The following is an 18,244-nucleotide window of genomic DNA, read 5'->3' as shown; positions in this document are numbered from 1 at the left end:
GAGATTTTTCCACTCTCTCTGGTCAACATGGAGTCATGTGCATAAATACAAATATTCCGGGGAAGCTTTGCAATGAATCATATGCTCTGTGGCAATAAAGATGGAGAAGTTTTTATTGTTGTGGTAATTCTTGGCATGGGACATGGATTTTGTGGCTGAAAGACAATGGCAAATTTTATGGATTTTTGAGCTCTTATTTATTTGTGAGGACCTTGATGGAGTGGAATTTGAACATCCCATTCCTCTCCCCCTCTGCTATTAAAAAGAGGAGCAATAAATTAAAGATAAATTGGTAGAAGTAAAAATAACAGGAAAAATCTTATGGTGTTGAATTTTGGAGAGGGATATTTGTAAACCAAATACTTAATTCCAAATGTCACTGTAAAACAATGTTCTCTCTAAATTTCCGTGAAATCATGGACAACGTGCTGACCCCAGCTCACAATAAACCTACTAACAGTAAAGAATTTTGAAATCAAAATTTTGTACTAAAAATTGAGAATTTTGAATGCTGTTAGTGGGGACAGAATGACATTTTACACAAGCAGCTTAAAAGCTCCAGTTGTCCATATAACTTAGTAGTGTGTGGCCTCATAACATCCATATTTGTGTTTACTGGGGTTTGTTAGTGCTCTTATAACTATGGTAGAATATACAGAAATAAATGAGTTAACTTCCCAGGGCTGGGAGCAGAAATCCTTTCTTCTTTAGTGCCATTCTTGCTGCTGTTAAAGGTTTATCAAGAGAAAGCTGCATTTTTCTCAGCACATTATTATTGTGCTTGTTTCCCCAGCACTGACAGCAACCCCAGTACTTTCTTATTATGTGGTAGATGGGCAAAAGCCTGCTCTGCCTCCCATTAAAATCAATAACTATCTTCCTTAATTAGCATTCAAATGACAATCAGTCTTTTAACATTACTATCAATTAGGCACAGCCCAGCCGTGCCCTGTTGTTTGTTTGAATTCTTCCAAGTGAGCCAGGTTCACAGGGACTGGGTGGGATCGTGGGCAGGAGCCAGAGCCCAGGGATTTGGGATGCATCCACTGATGGCCACAGGCTCCCTGAAATATCGCAGGAGGAGGAGGAGGCTCTCCTGGAACAACAGACACAGCACAGCTGGGCTGATTGCCCTGTTCCAATCAAAGGAACAACTTGGATGTGTCAGAAATGTGGTTACATCCACAGAAAAGTGAGAAAGTGAGCCTTTCCTCCTTTTTTCCTCCCTGCTGAGGGCTGGAGCGACCTTGGCATGCAGTGAACTTTCCCCAGGAGCTGGGCTGGGGCCCAGAAATGAACACAAGGCAAATTACAGCACATGGGAGCAAAGGATAACTGGCTGTGAAGCTGCAGGTTGGAAAGCCAGGGCATAATAATGCTGGGTTTGTTCTTCTCCAAGGTCTACATATCAAGGAATTGATGTAGATGTTGAGGGGGCACCACGGGAGCTGGAGATGATTGATGTGTCATCATGACTCCTCTAAAAACACCTGCCAAGGGGGACCTGGGACAGGACAAGGCAGCTTCCAGGGACTGGAGCTTGTGTTTGCTGTGCAAGATTGTTCCTTCAGATTGGCATCAGAGTATTTGCAGTGCTTCAGTCAAAAAAAAAAAGGGAAATAAAAAAAAAAAAAAAAAAAAAAAAAAAAAAAAAAAAAAAGAAAGAATGAAAGTGTTTTGATGAAGTTAAAGCAAAGAGCAAACCTGGTTCCCTGATGGCTCTACCAAGGTTTGCTGAAAATTAGCTGCTCAGCACATGGTGATATTTGCTAGCAAAACAGACTAAATGATCTAAACCAAAGCACATGGGGCTGTTATAAACCTCCTATGCCTTAGATCAGAAAATTGCTTAGCACTGGCAATTTACTCTAACATCCCTCCTCAATCTAATAGAGATTATCCTCTGGAAAGTCTGTTTTCTCCTCTGAAAACTCAGACTGCTATGTATTTTCCTCTGTCCCCAAAGCTTATATTACATTTGCACTATTTAAACTGCTGACTGTTTTTTATACTGTTGTGTTTTACTACCATGTGGTAAATTTGAATTAATTCTGCATGTGGGAAAGAGAGGCAGACAGAAACCTGCTCTCTGGAAGCGAGGAGTATTTCCCCTTGGAGCCTTACACTTCACCTCCTCTTTCCATTTTCCTCATCTGAGTTGATGGAAGACCCTTTTGGCAAGGACAGCAGTTGTCCATATGGAAAAGTGACCTTTTAATTTATATTTTTTGCTTTCTTGGATCCAGTGAGCATCTGGAAGAAGGAGCACCTCGTGCTGCTCTGCCAGAGGGTTTTCAAGCAGCTGCTCCATGCAGGTGAGGCAGGCTGCTCCAGGCCAGCACTAACCTAAGAGCATTACTTAAAAGACAGAGGTGCCTAAGTGGGATGGAGCCTGTGCTGCTCCTGGAGAGGAATCTCAGTCTTGTCTATGAACCTCTTTGCTGCTTTGGACATTCCAGCACGGTCTGGTGCGACCACAGCAGTAAACATGGACAGAACCAGGGTTTTCCCTGCAGGATGGGGGCTGTGAGCTGCCACAAAACACAAGCATGGCACCCCAGTGTTCAAGGCCAGGCTGAACAGGGCCCTGAGGAACCTGATTTAGTGGCAGCCATGGTTGAGGGATTGTAACTAAATGATCTTTAAGGTCCCTTCTATCCCACACCATTCTGTGATTCGTGTGGCCATTTAGCCTGGACTGCCTGTCAAAGCAGGAGATGGGGGTTCAGGGGCAGGAAGGGGAGAAACGGCTTCCCCCCCATCTCTGCTGCCTTGTTTATTCATTTACATCTCACAACCAGATTTAATTTATCTAGATGTGCCAGCTCAACGAAACTTCTGTTTCTTCTCTTAACTGCTGTGACAATCTCACCTCTGCTGCCTTCTGTAAATAGAAAAAGCCATGCAGATAAAATGGCCCATTTTGATGAATATCCTTGAGATTTTTCAGCTTTCTTTTCTTCACATCACAGAAAACTTCAAATTTCACCTCAGCACCTGAGGCTCTGATTTCAATTTACATTAATTTCAGACAGCACAAAGCGATTTCCTAATAGCTGAGAGCATTGTTAATACCTCTCTTTTTTGAGGTAAAGAAAGAAGAAAATGGTCTAAAAGAAATTCATATATTGTTCATAATAACAGTTTGCAATGAAGCAAAACCCTTAATATCCCTATGAAAGTCCTTGCAATAAAATCCATACAGTTCCTTGTTTGGCTCTTAATTCTTATTTCACGCTTTTTATTTGCTGGGCTTTTTGATTTTCTGAGCAAGATGGGGAAAATGAACTCTTGGTGCTCAGTTCACAGGAGCCCTCAGAGCAAAGAGAAGTGAGAGTCCTCCCTAACCCTGAGTAACTCCCCTTACTAAAGGTAAGGTGTGGGATGAGGGGAAATCCACACCCTGTGTAGGGTTTTCCAGTTACATCACAAAGTCTGATGGGGAGTCTCCAGAGGAGAACTTCAAAGCCTGGTCACTTAAAAACCCCAAATCGTGACACATATTCTGACAGAAAGGTCGTAGCTCTTGCTTTAGCTTGGGAAAGTGAGAAATGGCTTTATTTAACAGCAGAGCACTTATCCCCCTTGAAATGCGAATGAAGATTAATCCTTGGTCACACTGGGAGAGACTTTGCTTTGAAATGGCTGTTATAGTGATTTTAAATTAACATACACAGCACACAGAGTGAATTCTTTTCCTCTGAGCGTGTCCACTCTCTGCACTTTTTACCACAATTTAATTGGCTGCCAATTAATGTAAAGTAGTCACATATTTTTAAGGCCAGGGTAGACATTTTCCCACATTAATCTGCAAGCTGGTTGATAATTAATCTGAGACATCCATCCTCCCCAACCCCAGAGATAGGTAAAACTATCAGATAGCAGACACTTGTTACTAAAAACCACAATTATATCTTCATTTATAACAGCAGAGGAACGATGTTTAATTAGTTACATGACATTATTTGTGGACAACTGACTTCCATATAGACAATGTCTAGAGTGCCTCAAGTTGTATATTTGGGTTTGAAAATTATCTCAGGAAATCATTTGCTCCTTTGTGCTTCTCTTTTGACTTCTTATTTAACATCAGCAAAAGAGAATGAAAAAGTGTTTTATCCAAGGTAAGGTGTATTCTTTTCAATAATGAGTTTGTGGATTTTTTTCCTAGTCAACGAAATCTCAAGAAATTAAGCAAAATATTTCTTTCCAAATATTTATTCAGCTTGAAGTTATTTGTGACTTTCTTTGGGAAAAAAAAAGGAAGGATTTTTAGAAGAGACAGGCCTCTACAAAGCATGTTGCATGTGTAGGCACCTGCTTCATCTGCCATCCCTGGACTTTGGATGGAGTGAAGGTGCAGCTGCCTTTGCATTTGCCTGGCATTTTCCATTCCCTCTGTACACAGGATAACCTCAGGCTCACTACAAGCACAGGATCTGTTTGGGACTCTCACTCTTGGCTTCTCTTGTCTTGGAGAGATGCCCCAGCACCCCCAGACAGAGCATCACCCCTCTGTACAAGGTCCTGCCCCTCCATGGCCCAGCCCTGGTGAGGGGCTGTGCTGTGCCTGGAAGGCACAGGGAATGAGCAGCTCACAGGAACACAAACCCACTCATCCCACGTCTGATCTCATTTCCCAGCGAGCACAACAACCTCCCTACAGCTGCCAGGTGATGAAAGCCCTCCACTCTGCTAGCTAATGATGGTGTTTGAGCCAAGCCAGTCCTTGAGAGAGAGAAAGAGGAGCTGGCAGAGCCTCCTGCTTTCTGCTGGTCCCCACCCTCCTCCCAGAGCACCAGCGACTCATGCTCAGATCTCCAGCAGCAGATGCTGCCCAGTGCTGATGTGACAGATGCTGCCAAAACCTCTGGGGCCTCTTTCCTTTGCCAAATCAAGGCAAAATATTTAAGTAAGTGGGACCAAATGGACTGTTCTGCTCCCAGGACCCTTGCTGAACTCAGGACTTGCACCAACACTGGTTCTGCTGGGCCCTCAAAGTCCCCAAGCCTCAGACAATGTCTTAAACATGATTCATTGAGGGCAGCCTCAGGGGGATCTGGTGACCACAGGCTGGACTGGGCTGCTCCACCTCCCTCAGTGTGTCATCCCAAAGGTGCACTGGTCATACCGGGGGCAGTGCAGCCTCTGGAGCTGGTGCTGCAGTGCAGACTGCACTCATGGACACCCCCACCCCCAGTTAACAACAATAAAACAGCTCTCACCTTCACTTGCAGAGAGGGGTTTCAGCTCTCCCCCACCCCATCAAAGCCTCTCCAATTGTGCAGACACCCCTGTGGCTTAAGGACTTGAAACTTCTTCCAGGGAGGTTGGAGGAAAGCCCCTGCACAAACACTGAAAGGTTCTTAATCAAAGTCAGTAAGTGCCAGAGCAAAATGAATTGAACTTTGGGGTGAAAAATGGCTTTTCTTTTTAAGAAAGGTGGATACTTTATATTGATTTCTTTTCTTTACTTAGGATTTTGCAGCAAATCCATAAAGAAACTTTCACTGCAATGTTCTTGGAAATAAATGGTCCACATATTATACACATTCATTTACACTCAGCAGATCTATCTAAAAAGAATAGGAACTGATTGAGTTAGCTTTCTGTAAATGAAAAGGGGCTTGGCTGTACCAGTCTTTTTGCAAAGTAATTTATCTGCTTGAAAGTTGGATCATCAGCTGTAGTTAAAACTCATTTTGCTTTCAAGATGCTTGTTTTGTGCTTCCAGTCTAGGCTTTTTCTAAACCAGCGCGAGCTCAATTTTTAGCTTAAGTTTGCACAAACTTCAGTGAATTAGGTCATGACTAGGGATGAGCCTTGCTGCTAGCTCAGTCTAACCACTATGTGACCTGTGGCAGCAGAGGGTGGGACAACCAAGGCAGCTCCTGGGAAATAGCCCTTGGTAAACAAGTAACACCAACATGGCTCCTAAGCTGTGAGGAATTCTGCTTTTTTTAGTGAGGATGCTAATTAGATATTCAATCATGCTTCTTGAACCAATGGCCTTCACATCCTGCTGCCCTCTTTGTTTCCTGCCTGGACAGCTACACAAACTCTGCAAAGAGGCTGAGTGGCTTTTGGGCTTTGAGAACTCCTCTCTCCTTTTCCCATTGCACTCTTTCTAGAGGAGCAGCAATCCCAAATCTTTCATTACCAGTAGTCATCTGTGTCTCCTTGCTGAGTTTGTTCCTCCACCACCACCATAGGTCTTGGATATTAGCTGTCCTTACTGCCCACTTCCTTCACTTTGATATCAGCCTGCTCAGACAGAGGTTAATCCTGAGGAAAGCCTCCCACAGGATCCTCTTTCCTTCCCTCCCACTCACATGGATCAGTGAGCTCCTGAGTGGGGTGGGCAGGGAGCAGGGCAGTGCTCAGGGCACATCCCCAGAGCCCTGCATGGGGGAGCTGAGAGCTCAGAGTTCTGGAGATGCTTTGATGTCCAGAGAGCAGCAGCTCTTTGTTTTCTCTGCCCTTAGCTCGGGCTGGCTCCCAGGGATGTCCATCCCTGGCTTTGGGCAAACCTGCCCCTGCTCCCAGGGATGTCCATCCCTGGCTTTGGGCAAACCTGCCCCTGCTCCCAGGGATGTCCATCCCTGGCTTTGGGCAAACCTGCCCCTGCTCCCAGCGATGTCCATCCCTGGCTTTGGGCAAACCTGCCCCTGCTCCCAGGGATGTCCTTCCTTGGTTTGGGCAAACCTGCCCCTGCTCCCAGCGATGTCCATCCCTGGCTTTAGGCAGATCTGCCCCTGCTCCCAGGGATGTCCATCTCTGGCTTTGGGCAGATCTGCCCCTTGTTGAGGGCACAGCCCAGCAAGGCTCCTGTTCTGTAACACCACAGGGAGATGGAGGCACCTCAAGGAATTGCAAGGCTGCAGCAGTTCACAGGCACAGCTCAGTCACACCAGCAGACAGCGCTGGGGACATCAGTGTCACCCACCCCAGCGCCTGAGGTGTTGCTGCTTAAGCTTTGAGGGCACACACATCATTTTGTGAGTGAGGAATCAGGAAAAAGCAGCTGGGAGGACATGCTGAGCCCCAGCAGCTGACAGCAGTCCCTCTCGTGGAACGGATCCAATCCATGGCAGCCACGGGTCAGGATGAACAGAACCAAACAAGCAGCTGCTTTGTCAATGTCCCCTTGCCTGCAGGAATGTCTGACAGCCTGGCTGGAAGGTGCAGGAGAGCTCCCAGCCCACATCAGCCACGCTGGGTCAGGGGCTCTCCCCAGGGCTGGTGGGTTCTGGCTGAGGTCTGGAAGAGGTGCTGACCACAGGCAGGGCTGTGCTGCCAGGCCCTGACAGTGTTTTACCTGATTTGCAGCCCTGGGGGAGGAAAAGCCTTCAGAAATCAATATTAGTGGATTTTAAATTAAGTGCTAAATTATCTCACCTTCAGTCACAGTGGATTTACTCCAGAATGGTTCCTACAAAAATTTACTGTTTTTCCTTGCAAAAAAAAAGTGTCAAGTACAGCACACCATGTATTCCCCCTAAAAGGAAATAGTAAAAATTCCTTCTTCTTCCCTAAATCTATGTAGAGACATGAGTTTACCAGATTTACCAGATTTATCTCACAGCAAGTCACTGGTGAAAATATCATGATGTAACATTATCTGGGGGATAAACCCCTCTTACTGTTTGCAAGAGGCATAGATACAACAATGATACCATACATAACTCTGGTGAGAGTATAAATATATATGGACAGAAAATGACCTGCAAGTTGTTTTTCCCCTTGGCTGTGAGATCAGGTGCCAGTAGCTCTGACCAGGGTACACTTCCACATTACTGCAATGCAAGGGAATCTTTTTTTATGCCAGGAAACACCTGTGATGGGAAAACAGCAATATAAATACTTCATCATTTCAGCCACAGCTGCTCTGTGGCTCTTGTGCTGAATTCTAAGAGATAGCAAAACCCGTAATCATTTCCCTCTTCTGCAGTTTGTAGCCAAAACATCATTACAGTCGAACTCCAAAGCTTTGCAAAATGCAAGAGGTGAAATCATGACCCCCACATTGAGATGTTTGCTGCCATGTGTGCCTCGTTTCCTGCTCTCAGGGGTGCTCCTCAGGTACCCACCATGTGTCTGACAGGGGGAAATGAGTTTGGAGTTCTGAGTGAGCTTCACCTGGTGCTCTTTGTGGTGCTGTGGCTGCTGGAGAGAAAGCTCTTCTGTCAGCACATCAGGGCAGATGAATTTCTTAATAAATTTTAAAATAAATTCTTAATAAAAATAAAAATAAATTCTTAATTAATTAGCTCTAGGCTCTTGGTTTGGGTCCATCAGCACTGCTGAAGGTTCTAGGTAAGGATGTCCCAGCCAGCCTGGGGGGTGCTCAGGCACTCAAGAGGTTCTTGTGATGCCAAGTCTGCCTGTTAATTGATGGGTCACAACCTGTCAATGCCCTTTTGTTTGGTGGTTTTGGCTGTATGCAGCTGCTGTGGGGAGGTTGTGGTCCTGGTGAGCTGGGTGGCAGCTCTGGGAATGGGCAGGAGCTCTGTCCCTGCGGGACACCAAAGGTTTTTGTGAAGAATGGGGAGCTGCAGGTGCGTGGAAATGCAAATGGATTGTCCTAGAGAAAGTGCCTGTGGCACTGGGGGTATGCCCCAGGGCTGGCCTCATTCACTCCATCAGCACCTGGGTCAGGATGGTGTGAACAGACTCACATTTGCAGATGGAGGAGAATTATAAACTCCCTCTGAATTCTGTCTGAGACCTGGGCGCTCTGGGAGGCTCTGCCATCAGCAAATATGCTGTGGTGAATACTGGATTTTTTTATGGGAGCTCACTGGCCCCATCCCAGCCTGGGCTGGGTCAGATGCTCATCCCTTACACTTTCTTTTTTGCACTCTCTTTGCCTTTCATGTGGCAAATAGCTCCCAGCAGTGAATGTCAGGATTTTTTGCTCATGAGCAGTTACAGACATGGTAATTCTTCCTTAAAGATACTTAAAAAGAGTCAAACTCCATACCCTGGTGCACACATTGTATGTAGTAATTAAGAGCTCTTATCACACCAAGTTTTGGTTTAAATATAGTTCATAATTCCCTCTGGACTACAGAAGGAAAAAGTGATTCCAAAGCAATGTATGATAGAGCAGCTTGTGAAATTCATATCCCTTCTGAAAGCTGGGTGGGGACACCTTTCCCAAGGAGAGTTGGAGGGGGGAAACTGGGGAGAAAAAGAGAGAGAAAGAGAACAAGAAGATTCAAAGCAATGAAAAACTCACCCCTTTCTAAATAAACACCTAAACTCACTTAACATCCCAGGTGGATGGGTGTGCAAAGATATCCCAAAGGAGGAGAACTGCTGAAGGGCAAAAGGAACAAAGAAGTTCCACTCTGACTTGAAGCAGCCCACTGTGAAGGGTGCAGGGGGGCTGGCAGTGCCACCAGGGCTGACCCTCTGGGCTTTGTGCTGTTTCTGGAGCTCTTTGCTATAGGCACTACTAACATCCCTGGCTGCTATCTTCAGCTCAAAAATAGAAAATTTGGTGTGCTGAATGTGAAAATGAGGGTATGTTTTACTGCAATAGAAACCTGCCTCACACCTTGCTCTCCACAGCCCAGGGAGGATTCTCTGAGGATTCTCTGAGTGCTCTCTTGCCTAATGACTGAAAAATATCAACATTTTTTTGGGGTGTCCGTAATGCTCTGTGGAGAAGTCCAATGCAAGAAGATAATCAAAGAATGGAAATGGGTGTTTCTTTCTTCACTTTTCTGTACATTCAGCTTGACAATGCACTAAGGAGAAGGACACAGCCTGTGCTGGTGCTGTCAGGGTTGCATGGCTGGGGCGCACCACGTGAGGAAGGAGCACAGGTCCCTGGAGCCCCCTCCTCCTGCTGCAGCATCCCCAAATTACACACACATCTGTTCCAGCACCAATTAGTCACGTGATGTTTGAAACATCAAATATTCTTTCCCTGCTTATCAACACTGCAATTATGGCCTGTCAGGGTTTCATGCTCCACTCAAAATAAACACCCAAATGTTCACATTAACCCTTCAGCTTCCGGGGCTGTGGGGTTGCACAGCAGTTTGGGGGGCGAGCAGGGACCACAGGGCTCCTGCTGTGGGGTAAAATGGGAGAAGGGCAGTGACTTGTACAGGGTGTGTGGTGCCAAGGCCAGGCTTTGAATTGAATCTCTGGACTATCTGCTCAAAGGCTTTCATAATATTTCACTTTTTTTCCATGTGATGCTATGAATACAGTGCAGCTACCTTGGCTGGGGCAAAGTTTTGAAGCATCCTTGGAAGAATTGATAATAATTTTTTTAATCCCTTTTTCTCCTGAATCACGGTGTATTTTTCAGTGTAACCGAAAATTTACAGGAAAGAAACATATTTTAAGGGAGTTTTAATTTTCTTTATTAAAGGATGGTTTCCTTTGATCTGCCAACCCTGGCTCTGCTCTTCCCTTCTCCATGACCTTGCCCTCACCACTTTTCACACTTCCCTTGGCTTTGCTGTGCAGCATTTTATTTGGAAACTTGGAACTACACAGCAGACAGCGGTTAATAGCAATAATGCACAAGCTTTTTTTTTTTTTTAATTTTACTCTCTATTGCTGCTTAATGACCTAAACATCTTGAATGCTTTTGATAAGTTGACTGAGGTGTATATATTAAATTCCTGGTGTTTCTGCTGTGAAGGGCTCCTAGCAGTGAGCAATGTCAGAGTTAATCTGCAGCTCTCAGGGCCTGGGACACGCTGCAGCAATGTCAGGAACCAGCTCATGTGAAAGTTCTGCTTTATGGATGCTGCTCCAACACCTCCCCTGCAGAAAACGTCAATGTCAAACAGAGAAGAAAAGCAATGGGATTGACTTGGACTAAGAGAAGCTCAGCTGTGTCCCAGCCTGCTCTTTATCAGTGTCACACGGGACATTCATTATCCAATTTTATCTCTGCCCTGGGATTACTTATTTCTTTAAGGGACAGCTTGCTGCTGATTTTCATCTTGAATGGCAGTACTGATCCAGTGCAACATTCCAGCTGTTTAGGTAAAGTTACCCAACTTCTACTTTTGCCTCCATCTTTTAAACAAAATAAAAGAAGCTATGGTTATAAAAATGTTATTCATAAGAATAATTTAAGAACTGATATTTCCAAACAGCCCTTTTCCTACTATTTATTATTTTGCCTTTGGAAGATAATGTTTGGACGACTTTCTTTTCCTCCAGGAGCTGTGTTGGATGCTGCCTTGCCCTGGCTGTGGATGAGATCTGGAGGATGAGCTCTTGCACATTTCTGTGCGGTGCTGGACAGGTGAGCTGGGTGGAAATGTCTCTCAGAAGTCTCTCCCAGCCTGCCTGCTTTGCTCAGGGGCTCTGTGGCAGCAGTGTGGCAGATGGAAGCCCAGCTGGGATGCAGAGCTGAGGGGGATGCTGCTGATGAGGGGAGCCAGCCCAGCCCAGCCCAGCCCAGCCAGCTCGGCTGCTCACAAATGGCTCTGAGCTCTGGAAGGGCTCTCAGGCCTGGGTGGCCAAAATGGCTTTAATGCAGCCTCTAAAAATGCTGCTGTGACACAGCCCTGCTCTTCTGGGCCTTCAAAGGTCTGAGTTTTGCATGCATCTGCTATTTCTAAGGCAATTCAGAGCAGACCACAGATGTCCCATTGCCCAAGTCCTCACTGCAGCACGAGCAGGGCAGGGCAGCCCTTGGTTTGAAATACTCACAGAAGTTTTATCTCCACACAGACCTGGGCAAATTGTAACTCCAAGGGTGCAAGCTGAACACCTGGGTTTGATCCTGTGTCTCTGTAAGATAGAAAAAGCCATTTCCCATGCCTGAGCACAGCAAGGCTCAGTTTCCCCTCTCCCTCAGGCCGGCTCAGCTCTCGGGCAGGCCCTGGGATGTGCTGCTCTGCCCATCACACCCCTGCAGCACCCAGCTCATCCTTGAGCCCTGGCCTGCTCAAGGGACAACCAGGAAGCCAAAATAACCCAATTCAGCTTCAGCTTCCAAGCCCAAGCCCTTACCCAGAATCTGTGCAAGCTTTCCCCACTGAGCTGTTACTGCTGCAGGCTCTGCTCCACACCAAAACCACTGCCCTTGACAAAGCCAAGTCCTTCAGGTCTCCCAAGCCAAATACAGCAGTCATTTCCCTGCTCTCTCTCTCTCTCTCGACTGTGCTTTTGCCCTGTAATTTGAAAAATTTCCGAATTTTTCCCTTGTGCCCAACAGCAGATTTGTGTGTTCTGGGGTGTTCGGAGCATGAAATACCTGCTCTGGGTGCAGTAGCTGGAGCCTGGAATGTGTTTCTCTACACCACAGTCTGGTTTGTGGTTTCTCTCCATGTGATGATTCAGTTTAGTGCAAATGCCACATCTGGGTAATATCTCATTTTGATACCAAAATGACATTTGATTTGTTTACAATGGAGAGTAAATGGAAGTAAGAAATATGTTACTTTGAATTTCAAAGAGAAAATCCTCATCTGAAGAGATCAAATGCTTTCTTTGTATCTTTTAAGATAAAATGCTTTTGATACTATCACAATCCACCTTTGGAAACATTGGGATAAGAAATATTATTATCCGATAGAAAAATATTCTGCTGAAAAATCGGTTTTTCTGCTTCTGAGAGAAATATCTGACACCTGTAGAAAGACGTGTCACTGGAGAAGACTTTCAGTGGTTGTACATGAAGCCACAGCTGCTTCTGGCTTGCCTGGGTCAAATTCCCAGTGCAGGCTGGCAGGGCTGGGGCTTGGAGCTGCTGGTGTGTGCTCAGGCACCCAAGGACAGCAAGGATGCTGCCACCAGCTCCTGCCCCTTGCAGCCCACGCTGGCTGCTGCTGGCAGGTACACAATTAACCTCGCTAATCAGCAGCTCTCTGAGGAAGGAAGTGCACTGCTCCTGCAGGGAATAAATTTTTTTTGCTTCAGGTTGATTGATATTCATGCATTTCAACATTTCAGCGTTGCTCTGCTAAGAGTGTCAGGTCTGGCTGGAGCAGGAGGGATTTTTTTTCTCTGCTAGAGCAAGGCAGAATTGCTCTGCAGGAGCTGGTGCTTCCCTGCAAATCTGATCTGGGGGGGAGCTGGTGGAATGCTTAATAGCACTTGAGGAAATACAGGGCAAGGAAGACAAGGGATCAAAATCTACAGAGGAAAACATCAAGTGAACTGAAGTACCAGAGGGGAAATAAGGATTTGAGGTGGGACTTGGTGGATCCCAGGAGGCTGGCTGCCTTGTGCCTGTGAGCCTGGGTCTAATGTGGGTCTTGCACTCGTGGTTACTTAAAACTCAGACTGAATTGGAGAGTGTTGGTGTCTGTCCCAAGTGAACAGAGCAGGTTTGGCTGCCAGAACAGGCTGGAAAAGCTGGATTGCAGCTATTCACTGCCAAAGATAGTGTCTGAAGGAGTGGATAGTGCCTGTGAACCCCTTAGCAGGACCTTGCCCTGGGGTACACTCACTGGTAGCAGGCAGATGCTGTAGTAGGTTTCAAAAGCAAAATTTGTTCCCAACCATGTTGCTCTAAGCTTGGATTTCCTCATTACTAATTTTCCCTGTGGAAGGAATCTTTATTAGCTGTAAACTGCTTCTGAAAGACAGACCAGCATTTTTCTACTTGAGTCATCCTCCAGCAATGAAAGTGAGTCCCCAAGTTTGGGGAGAGATATTTCCCCCACTAGCACAATCATATATATTTACAGGCTGTATTTATGCACGAATGTAATATATATTTTTAAAAGCTGTTCTTTTGGCAGGCCATCTTATAAAAAAAGACCATCTGAACATGCAGATGTGGTGCTCCATCTCTCTAGGGTGCTGATTCAAGGCATTGGTGGTGCCCCCATTACCTTTCCTCACCATCTTTAGCCATGCAGAAATGCAGCTGGAGGGGAGAGTGGTTCAGAGTCCCAGCATTTGCTCCTCTGCATTGGCAGTGGCCTGAGAGATGCTCATGCTCTCTCTTTATTTAATAAAATCATCACTCCTTCTCAAATAGCTTTCCCCAGTTGAATTGATCAGTTTAAACAACTCAATTAAAAGGCCAGAAAAAAGTCCTTAAGGGCTCTGCCTTTCATCACTGGTGAGAAGATGAATGCTGTACAAAGAGATTGCAGAGATGTGACAAACAGCATTGCAAGTAAACCCTGAAAATAAAAAGAAAAGGAAAAAAATCCCAAGCAAATATCTACATTTTCTCTCTGTGTTACACCAACCAGGCCTGGCAAGACAACACAGCCCCTTGCACCTGGGTGTGCTCTTGGCTGATGGGTCTTTCTTGAATTTTCTCTCTTGTGGCTTGTGAGTCATACAGGGGTGTTGTGGTTGCACCCTCTGCAGTTCCCATCCTGCAGGCATTCAGTCCAGGGGAAAATTGTTCAGACACCCCACCAGTGTCATGCTTCAGGCTGCAGAGAGGCATAAAATATATATATATATATATATATTGTTTTTATGGAAAACCAGCCATTAATTTGCCACTGAGGCTGGTGCTTACTTTGGTAACCAAGGCAGTTTCAGCTGCCTGTGTCCAGGCTCAGCTGTGTGAGCTCTGTAAAACCAGAGCAGAAGATGTCTTTGTGTCCAAAGAGCTCATGGTCTGTGATGGGACATCCAGGTGGACACCACTGGGCATGGGGAGCAAGCAGCTGGGACTGCCAAGATGGGAGAGACACAAATGTTGCTGTAGGACAGTTTTCTGTGTCACTGTTCTATGAAAGCAAGGTCCTGGAATCCCATAAAATTTTGCTGGATTTATTCTTTCTGGGCTTCTGCCTCCTTTTTTTTTTACAACAGTGGTCTAAAGCACAAGGCCAGCAACAGGGTTTGGATTTCTGGAACACCCTAAAGCCAATGGAATCTCAGGCCCAGACTGAATCCCACAGTCATGAAGAGACACAGGAAAGTCTTGAGCTGCTACATAGCCCACATCTAGACTGTCTCACCCTCCACAGAACTGTGAATTATTGAGGAGGTGGATGTAATTAATTTTCTTTTTTTCAGTTCAAATAGCTCAAGTATTTACAACTTGCATACACTTATTTGTTTCCCAAGAAACTGGAGATGCTACACAGTGCAAGTGTGTTGTGCTTTGAGTTTGCATTAATTCTCTGTATTTCCTGTGCTGGAGATATTCTGGAATCACTGAGCAGGAACTTTGCTAGATTCAAAACAAATGTTGAAAAAACCCGAACACGAAGTCACAGAGAACAAGAACCATTGAGAGAATCTCTTCCACAGTGATGCTGTAGTCACTGTGGCAAAAAAAAAATTTAAACAACCCAGGTAAGACAATTAGTTTTGCTTCGTTTCTTCCTGATTGTTGCTGCGCCTTACCATGCTTCTCCACATTTTCACAGAACATGGTGATGTGCACCAGGGCTGCTGCTGGCTGGAAACTGATGGTAAATCCAGGTGGACCCTTGTGGCTTATTGTGGATATTGTCTGGGCAGGATCCATTGTGAGAGGAGCAGGATTTGGTCTGTCTGTGGGGCTGATGGCTGGCTTTGTCCAGTTTCAACTTTACTGAGTGCACAGACACCCTGACCTTTGGCCTGGCATATGGGGAGGCCAGCATGAACTGGAGGAACATGGGGTTTGGTGGCTGCAGAGTCTCTGTGTCAATACATTTTCTGGAGTTTTGACACAAAGGAGTTCAAAAACCAATAGTAAACCGGCCCTGCTTCCCATGGGTCAAAAATATCTGAAGATGATCAGTTTGGAGCTGTCAAAATGTTTCCTTAAAGTTGTTTTCAGCAGGAAGATGATCTGCTCGAGCTGAGCCCTGCTCAGGGCAGAGCCCAGAGTTTGCTCTGCTCCAGCCTGGTGGAGCAGAGATGAGCAGGAAAGGGATCCACAGTATTTTGGGGAAAAGAAGGCTCTGCATCGGCCTCCCTTAACCTAATCCTCTCCACCCTCACAGAGATCTCAGCAGTGCTCTGCTCTGAAGGACATCAGGCACAGCTCCCTGTTCCACTCTGGCTCTGCCCACTGCTGTGACCCTGCCTGAAGGTCACTCACCAGGGCAGGGTCAGGGGTCCTGTGGAGAATGGTACATCCCTGAGCAGTTAGAGCCTGTGTCATCATGCATATGTACAAGTGCTGCAGCATGGAAGCTGTTCAGGCAGCTCTATTTCTGGCATTTTGTAACTTTGGAATGCCTGCTTTTGCAACCTGAATAATGTTCTTTTAAGTATAGAGTTTGGGAGGTTTTTTTTTTTTTAGGATGTAATTATAATCTTGTTCTACATAATTTAACAGCATCAGGGCAGGAGATTTTTACCCAAGGCTGGAAGTAATTGTCAGGCTGGTATTGAGCAGCCAAGCGGCTCGAGGGAAGGACAGAGCTGCTCATTTCCCAGTCACAAAGTGAAGGAGAGGACAAGCCCACCCCTGGGTCTGCACACAGAGCCTCTGCAGTGGGCAGGATGCCTTGTGAACCTTGAAGGGGCACGTTGAAGGGTAAAGATCATCACCAACATATCTGCAGCACAGATGTAGAAGAAATGAGTGACATTTGGGGCTTTGTTCCATGGGCATGGTAGCATGCCCTAGAGTTGACTGCCTCCTCCTGTCCTGCTCTTGGTGTGAGGTGTGGAAGGTTTGAGGGTTATCTCAGGCATGGGGTTTGGGAGCTGGGGGTATGGGTCAGCTCAGCAGAAATGTCATTGGCCAGCGACTGCATGAGAGGGCTCTGGATGCTCCTTCCTTACTGTCCCCTTTGGGACCTTGAGTCATTTGTGGTGATGGGTCCATAAAAAGCTGCTGGAAGTGGTGGCCAGCACCAAACTCAAAGGGCTGCTACCACCAAAGTCTCCTTGCCCAAGCATCTGAACGTGGCTTAGTGCTGATTCAGTTTACATGGCTCTGATGATGGAAAGTAGATGGAATTTCATCTTTGCTTCTGCTTTCCTGCATGTGTTGATCTGCATGGCCAAGAATCTAACCTGGAGAGAGGCCAGGAGGGGTGGGAGAGGACTCTGAGAGGGTACGAGGGAACAGCCCATTTCCTAGATCATTAATTTGCTATTTGCAGCCAGAGTGTTATTGGCTCAGGAGGAAGGACTGCCAGGGACAGCAGGGCAAATCTGGGACTGCAGATGATTTCTCTTCTTAAGGTCACTGCTGAGTGGCACAGCACTGGAGAAACAGGAGCAGTGAGTGCCTCCCAAATTCCTGTGCACAGACCATGTCCTCAGAGCCCTGGGTGCTCAGGACAAGGCACAATGTGCTGGTGGGACAGGGACTCTTGAAACTGCCTGGTCTCCCCTCTGCCCTTCTCTGATTTGGGTTGCAGTCCCTCTCTCCTGGCTGCTGTCTCAGAATTAACTTTCTGGATGAAGTTATCAGGTAAAGCCTCCTGACAGCAGAGGGTCTGGATTCTCTCCAATGCCAGCTCCAACTTTGGTGCTCTTTAACAGGGGAAAGCCTCCTGGATTGCTCTGCCAGCTCTGCTCCTGTGTCTTTCACTGGCTGCTTCGAGTTAAAAGAGTGAAAAATGGAGTGTGATGGAGTATTAGCAGAAAATCAGGTTTTTAAATGAGGTTAACCAATTTCTCCACTCACAGCCAAGTCCATCACAGCTTCTGACTCGACTCCTGCTCCTGTGACAAGACCTGTACTCAGGGCACTTGCCTACCAGGGACTGGGATGTCCAACCCCTGCTGCAGCAGGCTCCCATACAGCACATCACTCAGGATTGTATCCAGACGGTGTTTAAATAATTGTGTTTTGATACTGAATACTCAAAACTTTTAGCGTCTGGTTCAGTGGGCCTGGTAAGCTGCTACTCCTTGGGAAGCAGGGATTTGTGAAGGGCCATGTGTTGTGCCCTTGGAATGAAAACCTGGATCTTATATCCAAACATGATTTGTCTGCCAACAGAGAATGAGGCCCCTGAACATCCCCTGCCCTGGGAAACCCCTGTGTGTGAGCAGATAATCCTCATTTCTCCTGGGCAAAGCAGAGCATCTCATTTCCTCATGTTTGCTGTTTGTCTTTCCCTCTCCTTCCTGGCGTCTTTAATAGAAACCTTGGATTAGTGGCACTTCACATGCTGTGGAAAAACCTGCCCTGGGACAGATTGCTTGGCCTCTGCTTTGCTCTCAGGTGGGAGATCTTGCCTTGTTCTTGGAGGCTGAGGCACAGAAACCCCTGGGAGGGTGGGGTTGGGAGCCAGCACGTGCTGGGGAGGAAAGGGAGCTGCCAGAGATGGAAAATGTGCTGCTGCTGGTACAAACCTGCCCTCCCACTGTCTCTGAGCACATGGGG

Source organism: Camarhynchus parvulus, chromosome 9 (assembly GCF_901933205.1).
Source record: "Camarhynchus parvulus chromosome 9, STF_HiC, whole genome shotgun sequence".
Classification (NCBI taxonomy): domain Eukaryota; kingdom Metazoa; phylum Chordata; class Aves; order Passeriformes; family Thraupidae; genus Camarhynchus; species Camarhynchus parvulus.
This window is presented reverse-complemented; position numbering follows the sequence as displayed.